The sequence below is a fragment of the Papaver somniferum genome, chromosome 10 (genome assembly GCF_003573695.1).
Source record: "Papaver somniferum cultivar HN1 chromosome 10, ASM357369v1, whole genome shotgun sequence".
Taxonomy (NCBI): domain Eukaryota; kingdom Viridiplantae; phylum Streptophyta; class Magnoliopsida; order Ranunculales; family Papaveraceae; genus Papaver; species Papaver somniferum.
The window spans coordinates 105815660-105826138 of record NC_039367.1 but is presented as its reverse complement, the minus strand read 5'-3'; positions in this window follow the sequence as shown (position 1 = coordinate 105826138).

Below are 10479 nucleotides of genomic sequence, written 5' to 3'. Positions count from 1 at the left end.
CACAATCTCCAATATTAGCCCTAACATGGTCGTTGTCGAGTACATATTTCATTCATCCGTCCTAAGAATGCGATGGAGTTCGGTAAATTTTGGAATCCATTGGAGAGACACTGCAGACAAAGGCGCGGATCCGGACGGGAAACAGAAAACAGAAGAAGGTCAATATCTCTTTTCATGCTGACGGAGTTTCTAGAATTTGAACAAAATAAAGATTCCTTCTTGCTCCATGAAACGGATGACTAGGCGCGACTACGCCACCTCGGGCCCACAACATCCCTCCTGAATTCTTCCTGAATTTTACTGTCGAGATGTTTTCACCTCCCTAACGAGCTCAAAACCTAAATATTCCCACGGAGGGAGATAGGAAATTCTTTTTCGTTCATAATGGAGGGGTGGCCGTCAAAATCCAAGTTCGTACGAGAATTCTACGGCGATTCTAGTAAGGGGCACTAATTAGGGTTGCAGCATGCTAAAATCTGAAGCAAGTTATTATCTTCCCGAAGTCAGTCTCACCTTCCCAGGGAACTGAAGCAAGTTATTATCTTCTCGAAGCCAGTCGTCACCTTCCCAGGGAACTGAAGCAAGTTGTTATCTTCCCAAAGCAAGTCATCATCCTTCCACGGAACTGAAGCCAGTCGTCATCCTTCCGAGGACTCAAGCTAGATCCACTCCAAGTCCAAGCCGACCAATGCTGACGACTTCCATTCCAAGCCAATCAAGTGCTAACGGACCCAACTCCAAGTCGACCAATGCTGACGGCTAATCCCAATCCGATTCAATGCCAGCGTCTTCCCTTCATGCCAAGTCTATGCTAGCAGCTCCGCTCCGCGTTCCAAAGCCTAACCCGGAAGGCGCGCAACCATTCCAGATTGAGGCCAAAAGCTTGCATCTCAACCGGCCTCTACCACTCCGCAACCTAACCTGCGGTACCACGAGAAGAATTTATGCAAAGCGCCAACACGAGCATAACGAACTCTCCTTACCTCTCGAAAAAGGTTAGCCGGGTCTTCCTGACCATTTTTCATGACTCGTCATTTCGATTTTGTCCTTGCATGTCACCATCTTATGCTTACCTCGCAACAATGCTCCTGTTCCGAGCTAAGCAGGGGACTTAATGTTGATGGTGGTTTTAGCTTAGGGGTAAAATCGTAAAACCGTACATCTGACATGACGTCACTACGACCACTAGCGCATTTATTGAATCAATCAGCATGCCTACGTAAGAATTACCAGGGTACCTTTTTATATATATATATATACATGTGTCATGTTCCACGGCAGAACCCTTAGTATTGACTGACATTATCTGCGTATATACCAAACCCTAATTCTCGCACCATTGTGCCAATGGAAAACCATGCCAGCCACGTCTCCGCGCCAAGGCATGCCAACCATGCCAGCCGCACCACCGTGCCAATGGAAAACCATGTTAGCCGCACCACCGTGCCAATGGCAAACCATGCCAGACACGTCTCCGCGCCAAGGCATGCCAACCATGTCAGTCGCGCCACCGTGCCAATGGAAAACTATGTCAGTCACGCCTCTGTGCCAAAGCCACGCCGGCCCTACTACATGTCGTTGGCTGCCAAAACGAAGGGTTGCAACGATCAACGACCACCCTTCCATCTGAGATGCAGATCTTAGCCTTCCAAGGTCGCCATCTAACGCGTGGTAACCTTTGGCCCAACGCCAAGCCCTAATTTTGGCCGCGTCCAAACTATGCCAAAACCCTAGTTTTTTGGTCGCGTCTAACTATGCCAAAATCCTAGCTTGGTCACGCCTAAACCATGCTAAAGCCATGCCATAAGGATTGGGGTATTGGTTTGGCCGCGTCTAACTGGGGGATGCTCATTGGGGTATTGGTTTGGCGGTTACAGCGTGCGGCGTACACTAGCTCGTTACAAGACAGTGTCATAAGGATGAGGCGGTTAGTAAATACAGGGAGTAATGGTGAAACGCTTTCCTTCGTTATGGAACATCAATTCCAGGCGTTACCGGTTACCACCTCCTCCCATTTGCTCACCCGTTTCCATTTCTTACGAGACCAGAGTACGTTTCACTTCGACTTGTATAAATAGGTATTACCTTTTTCCACCGAACAACAAGTTTTGGTCAGGAGCATACAACACTCAGAAATCACTTGTTAGCTTTCTCATCTGTTAGCTTTCACTTTCTGATACAAGTCAAACAACTACTCTTCCAGAATCAACTATTCTGGTCTCAACACTCTCTTCGCTTCCCTCCCCAAACCAACCCTTCTCCTTCACTTTGTGACCGAAGCAAGTCTGGAACGGCCATTTCTTGGTTTAGGCCGGATTTGTACAGATTGATCTCTCGAATCTAAAGTACTTCCTTGCAGTACATTGTTTAGGGTTTAAGCTCGTTTCTCACCCACAACACACGAAATTACCGGAACCAGCAGAAACTGTTTTCACCCTCAAACAACTGTCTTCAAAGTTGGCAAAATGTCTAAACCAGGAGGGACGGTGGATGACCTGCTCGTCACCTGCTTAGCAAACCAAAAAACATGTGACAACCTCAATAACATTTTACGCTCCTACTCAACTTCCGCGGGCCAGACAATCAATACAAAAAAGTCGATACTCATTCACCATCCAAAAAATCCACAAACGACAAGATAATGGCTATCCCACACATTCAACATACCAACAACCCACAACCTACCAACATATTTAGGAGTGCAATTTAAACAAGGGAGGAATTTGTCACCGATTTTTGCTCCACTTCTGCAAAGGTTAGAAAGGAAAGCAAAAGGATGAATGGAAAACTTTCTAAACCAGACGGGACGGTGGATGCTCCTAAACTCATCCTTAATCCCAACATCAAATCATGTGATGTAGAATCAACTACTACCAGTACATGTCCACAAAAAAAAAAAAAATAGATAAGATAACACAGAACTTTTTTTGGGGTCATCATACGAATACAAGGAAGATGTATATGATACAGAAGGATAAACTCAATCTCCCAGCCAGACATGGAGGTCTTGGGATAAGAGACTCAAGGAAGCACAATTTTGCTTTACTAGGAAAGAGAGTGTGGCAGATACATGCTAAACCAAATAAAATATGAAACAACGTATACCGAGAAAAATACATGTAGAACCAATCAATCTTTCCAACCAAGCCAAAGACACCGGATGGAGCAACTTTACATGGAAAAATATACATAAAGTAGCTTGGTGAAGATACTTTGTGTTTTTTTAAGCGTTTGAAAAAATATTTAGTTAGTAATGATACTAGCAGTGGCTAAGGGAGTTTTATCTTTGAAAGATTAGGTGTAGCTATTCAAAAAGGTGTTGTTGCTCATCTTGTTGTTAGGCTACCAACCAAAGAGCCGTAAAAACCTTGATAACATTATCTGTAATGTATCTTGGATTTCTATAGGAGAACTATACGGTGCAGAAGATGGAAATCAACAAGGATAAACGAGAAGTGGATATCCATGCATGCATATCCAACAATAGCGGGAGATAATGGACATAACTTGGTTATTACTCTTTTTGAAACCCCACTCATTTAATTGGAATGTTTTATTGCTTAACCAAACATTCACACTAACGATTACAAACACGGTTAGATGTCCACATCTCAGAACCGTCAATCCCAGACAAATCAATATGGCATCACTCCAAAAATGGACAGTATACGGAGAAAAGTGGGTATGAGGTATTAATGATAAACCAAGACCAGAACACCACAAATACCCGACCACAAAACAAGGCGTCATTCGAGGTCCACAACAATAAGAAACTTTGGCAAGCTAACTGCCCACAAAAGATCATACTTTTCATGTGGAAAGTCAATCACAAGGGACCGCCAGCCTTGGAGACATTACACATTAGAAACATAAGTAGCACCAATCTTTGCCCGATCTGCAACCAACTATAGAATCAAATCAACAGTGCATGTTTGAATGTGATAGAGAAAAACAAACATGGACACTCATGCGTTCTCACCTGAATAGCAACAACAGCTCTTACAACTCTTTACAACCAGATCAATCTGCCGGCACAACCAATACCCAATATGATATGCCAACAACCACAACGACGGGGTGCTACAAACATCAGCCAACATCAGAGGAGTCAACAGAGCAACCAAAGAACAACATGTTTGATTAAGGTGCCACGGGATTTCCAAGAGTTTATGAATATGACGGAAAGGAAAGAAGCGTTCACTCTCTGCTGCTTCACACTGTGGAATATATGGCTGGCAAGAAATGAAAGGCCAAAAAAAAAAAAAGACTCCACGGAAAATCTTCCAGATAGCTAGCCTTGATACTGAGCCAAGAATGTAACTGGGCACTTATACACAAACTAAACACCCACACTGAATCAGAGCAATAGTCAACCTGTACCCAACCGCATTCGAATATAAAGCTTGTATGGGTGAAATGTATACCACCGCCTCAACACGGGCTAAAAATCAACTCAGATGGAGCAAGCAAAGGACAACCTAGAGGACTACCGGAGATAGCAGGTGCAGGGTGGATGTGTAGGAACGCTCAGGGAAGGGTAGTGATGGCCATGGCGGCTCCAATTGAGATCACTATATCCTTGGTAGCAGAGACTTGGGCACTTCTATTGGCAACCAGAATGGCAGTAACACAAAAATGGACAAACATACTCTTTGAAACATACACAAAATATTTGTTACAGTTTCTGCAGAAGGACAATGAACAGACGCCTTGGATCATTCAAAATATGCTTCAAGAGATACACCACCATTTGCATCAGATTGGACAATTTCAAATATTACACTCATACAGAGAGGCGAATCAGGCAGCGGATGGATTGGCAAACTTTGCGACACAACAATAATTACAACTAAGGGGATATCCACACATGTATTTGGGATTACACGTGCTCAGATTTCCTCAATGTAATTGTAATGAATGATTCAATAGGAAAATGTACCCCAGAGAAGTCCATGATTAATAAAATCAACTACTCTTCAACATATATATATATTAGGTATCACCCCGGCCTACGGTTGGGGATCATCCTTTTTCGATTTTTGTTTGTTGTTTGGTCGGGCTGTCAGTATTCTTCCACAAATTATTTTGGCCAGCCTGTAATTGTCAAGGTCATGTTTAGTTATTAGTCATATCATAGTAGAGTGTGCTAGTTAATCGGGTCAAATTAACAAGGCTTATACATTAGCATGTCATGCAGGCCCAGTGTTTTATAGATCAGGTCAAATTAGTCGGAGCTTGCGGGCCCGGTCGTAAATTAGAAAGTTTACGATCAAACGTAATTCGCATATTAAAATTAGTCGTGATTAGGTTTAGCCTATAAGTTAGCCGGGATTGAGCCTATAAGTTAGTCAGGGCTTGGGGCCCCAGTGTTTTGTTGGTCTGGTCAAATTAGCTGGGGCTTACAGCCCCCGCCGTGGCCCCATAAGCATATTCCGTCGTTTTGTTGGTGGGCCCAAATTAGCCAGAACGGGTGTTTTGTTAGGCGGGTCAAATTAGCCGGGGACTACAGCCTCGGTCGCAGCCCTTAAGCATACCTTGGTGTTTTGTTGAGCGGGTCAAATTAGCCGGGGCTGGCCCCTTACGCATATCCCGTCATTTTGTTGGTCAAGCCAAATTAGCCGGGCCTTACAGTCCCGTCCGTAGCCCTTGAGAAGACCTTGGTGTTTTGTTGGGCGGATCAAATTAGTCGAGGTCTACCGTCCCGGCCATACCCTTAAGAAAACCTTGGTGTTTTGTTAAAGGGTCAAATTAGTCTGGACCTACGGTCCCTGTCGTAGCCCTTTAACAGACCCTGGTGTTTTGTTGGTCGGATATTTCTCATGAATCTTAAAACAATGTGTTTTTCCACGGACATGTACATCAATAGACAATGCCACCCATGTACTAACACAAGAGCACGAGCTCGAGATCCAAGCTAATAATTACAAAAGCTTGATGTACTCAAAATTGTTTGAAGGAAATATGCTATGTTTTTGCTCATTATCAAAAAGTACATAAGATATAATAGGTGGCACGCAGGCATCATAGACCCATCAATCTAGCTAACGTTCCTATATAAAAAGAGGATCAATGAAACAATGTATAAAATTGTAAACTGGGAAACAGTAAGTTGGATGCAATACCGTTCTAATGGGGGTTAAAGCTCGGAGTCCTCGTTTTTTCCTTGAAGCAGCTAGTAATTCTTTAAGACGCCCCGTATTTTCAAAAAGCAATGGCGCAGTCAGTACTTGATTATAGTCAGGCACCGTCTCCTCTAGAATTTGTTACAAAGGTTATTATCTGTCGAGGTAGAAATTGTTCTTCCTTATCCAATACTCTTCTTCTTCTCCTTCTTCTGGTTGGATACCTGACTCAGGAGTCACACATCATATCACTTCAGATTTGTCTAATCTCAACTTACATTCTGAGTATCAAGGTTCTGATCAAGTAAAAGTTAGAAATGGCTCAGGTTTGACTATAACTCATGTTGGCTCTTCTACATTACATCATGATTCTGTTAAGTTTACTATTTCAAATGTACTTCATGTGCCATCTATTACCAAGAATTTAATCTTTGTGCTTCAATTTACTAAAGAGAATAATTGTTACTTTGAATTTTACTCTGACAAATTTCTTATCAAGGATTTGGTCACCAACAAGGCTCTTCTTACTGGTCCTGTCAGAGATGGACTGTATCACATGGAGTTCACTAAGGAGCAACTGAAGCAAGCTTTCTCTTCTGGCATCTCTTCTTCAAATAGTTGGCACAATAAACTTGGGCACCCAGCATAGAAGACTTTAAGGCATGTTCTTTCATCAGTGAATGAAATTATTGATTCTCATTTAGATTCCACTATTTGCTCTTCTTGTCAGTCTGCTAAGAGTCGTGCTCTTCCTTATCCAACTAACTCACCAAATAATATGTATGGACTTCTGGATTTAGTCTATTCTGATGTATGGGTTTCTCCTTTATGTTTTGTGAATGGATATAAATATTATGTGTCATTTATTGATTCCTTTAGCAGATTTACTTGGTTATATCCAATTGCTTACAAATCTGAAGTACTTCCTACTTTTATTAAATTCAAGAATTTAGTAGAAAATCAACTTAATAGGAAGATAAAACTCATTCAGTCTGATTGGGGAGGTGAGTATAGAAATGTGTCTGCTTTTCTTGATTCTTGTGGCATAGGACATATGGTCTCTTGCCGTCATGCCCATGCTCAAAATGGCACAGCAGAGAGGAAACACAGGCATATAGTTGAAACTGGCCTGGCCTTGCTTAATCATGCCTCTTTTCCCTTGTCCTTCTGGTCATATGCTTTTGAAACTGCAAATTTTTTAATTAACAGACTACCAACACCTACACTGCATCAGTTATCTCCATTAGAATGCCTTTTTCATCTCAAACCTGATTACCACTTTCTACATACTTTTGGGTGTGCTTGTTATCCTTGCTTAAGAAGTTTCAATCATCACAAGTTGGAACCCAGATCTGTGCAGTGCATCTTTCTAGGATACAGTGCAATGCACAAAGGGTATAGGTGCTTCAATCCTAATACCAACAAAATCATAATTTCTAGAGATGTTAGGTTTGATGAGGGTAAATTTCCATATGCTTCATTATTTGCTATTGAGCCTGTTGGAGCTGATTTACCTACAATGTCTGGTCTACCATCTTCTCCAACTGCACCTGTGCCTGTTATTTCCAATGAACTAGATGAGTCATCTATTATTGCCAGTGCTCCTCTCACTGCAACAGATACTACTTCAGTTCCTTCACCTACTCCCACTGTGGTAACCAATGATCATCCTATGACCACCAGAGGTAAAATGGGTATTACCAAACCCAATGCAAGGATTTATGCTTCTGAAGTCCAATCAGTTTGTGAGGATATTACAGTACCTACATGTTACACTGAGGCCTGCAAGGATCCCAACTGGAGAGCAGCTATAGATGAAGAGATAAATGCATTGTCACAAAATGGTACTTGGAAATTGGTTGTTGCTGATGCAGGCTACAATGTCATAGGCTGTAAATGGATATTTAGAATTAAGAGAAGAGTTGATGGGTCTATTGAGAGGTACAAAGCTAGACTGGTGGCTAAGGGGTACAACCAAGTGGAAGGTATTGATTATCAAGATACCTTTAGTCATGTTGTTAAGCCTACAACTGTCAGAATTTTTCTTTCAATTTCTCTTCACAAGCACTGGCAGATCAGACAATTAGATGTGAAGAATGCCTTCCTTCATGGATATCTTTCTGAAGATGTTTACATGGTGCAACCCCCAGGCTATACTAACAAGCTACTTCCCAATCATGTATGTCAACTGAAGAGATCTTTATATGGCCTCAAGCAAGCCCCTAGAGCTTGGTTTGAGAGATTGAGTCAATTCTTGTTCAAGAATGGATTTTCTGCTTCCAAGACTGATACTTCTCTATTTTTCATAGTTACTTCCACTTCAGTCATTTATATTTTGATCTATGTTGATGACATGTTGGTCACAGGAAGCTCATCATCTGATGTGGACTCTCTCATTGCTGCTTTGAGTAAGGAATTTGCCATCAAAGACTTAGGAGAATTGCATTTCTTTCTTGAAATTCAAGCTGTTAAAAATACTGCAGGTGTGCTTTTATCTCAAGAACAATACATCACCAACTTGCTTACCAAGACAAAAATGCTTAATGCAAAGAGTTATGCTACTCCATTCAATTCTTCCACTACTGCTGAGTCAAGTCCTTTTGAAGATCTTGTTCTTTACAGAAGCACAGTTGGTGCATTGCAATATGCCACCATCACTAGACCTGGCATTGCATTTGCAGTTAACAAAGCTTGTCAGAAGATGCAACTTCCCTCCATTTCTGATTGGTCAACTGTTAAACGAATTTTGAGATACTTAGTTGGCACTATCTCTTATGGCTTGCAGTTTAAAAGATCCATTTCACTTCAGTTACAAGCATACTCTGATGCTGATTGGGCAGGTGATACAACTGACAGAAGGTCCACTGGTGGTTTAGCAATTTTTCTTGGTCCAAATCTGATTTCTTGGTGTTCTAGAAAACAAAAGACAGTCTCCAGATCAAGCACTGAAGCTGAGTATCGTGCTTTGGCAGATGCAACCTTTGAACTGGTATGGATTCAATCTCTCCTCCATGAACTACACTTTCCATCTCCAAGGGTACCTGTGTTGTGGTGTGACAATATGGGAGCTACATATCTCACTACAAATCCCATATTTCACAACAGAATGAAGCATATTGAGATAGCCTTCCATTTTGTGCGAGAATTGGTTGCTTTAAAAGCCTTAGTTGTGCGTTTCTTGTCTACTCAAGATCAAATAGCATATATCTTCACAAAGGGTTTGTCCAGTACACGTTTTGCTACTCTTAGACTCAAGCTCAGCGTCTCTGCTCCTGCATAGACTCTGATCTTGCTGGGGGTGTTAAGAAACAAATGCTAATCTGTGTCAACTGTACGTGTGCCTTCAAAATCATGTGTAGTGTGTGAGCTTTTGTAACTGCCAAGTGACAGCTTCTGTATGGGTAGCAACCTGTTGTAACCGGTCATTTATTTTCAGGAGGTTTAAATAGTCAACATTAGAGTCTGTGTCTGTAAATACTCTGAAATTGAATCTGTAAGAAATAAAATGAAGATTTTCTCACGACATATTATCTTCTAACACTAATCAATTTGGCTTTACCTCTCGACACCAGGAAGCTTTTCTCTCATTCTTATAAAAAACAATAGAGAGTTGGAACAGAGAAGCAAGGGATAACAACAGAAAAGCAAGGGAGAACACGGGGGGAAAAATTCTAGGATTTTGCGTGAGAGAGGAATATTGGTCGGGGGAAGGAATTTATCAATAGCCACAGATTACAACAGAGAAAACAAAATTTTAACAGCAAAAAACATTAGATTAGGTTGTTGCATGGAGTACTGGTTGAGGGAGGGATATTTATTAACACCACACTAGTTGGGGAAGGGAATTTTATTAATACAACGCAGATAATGATTAGGAAATCAATATTTTGTTCCAACGTTTTTACAGCATCTCCAACAGTAGATCAAAAAAATCCTACTTGGATGTCATTGTTAGACCCCCACGGATCTTAATAAGACCCTTTATACTAAAACTCATCTCCAGTAGTTAAGGTTATAAAATATATTTTAGATTTAGATAAACGCTAAAAAAAATGATATTTAGCTTGATTCCACATTAAAAATTATTTTTTTAAATAAAATTGATGATATGAAATTAGTTAAGGGTCATCCCGAAGGTGTAGTTAATACTTTCTTTAACACCTTCGTATTTAGTATTTGATCCTTCCTAGTTTGTAGGACCTAATCATTGGAGATGCTTTTATACTAAATGGGGGTCTAAAATCCTATGTGTTATTCAAAAAAAATATTTTCACCTTCTGTTGGAGATGCTCTTGGGGTTAGCTTAGGAAACAAATATATTAACGGAAACAAAAATACATCGGGAAACCCCAAGGAT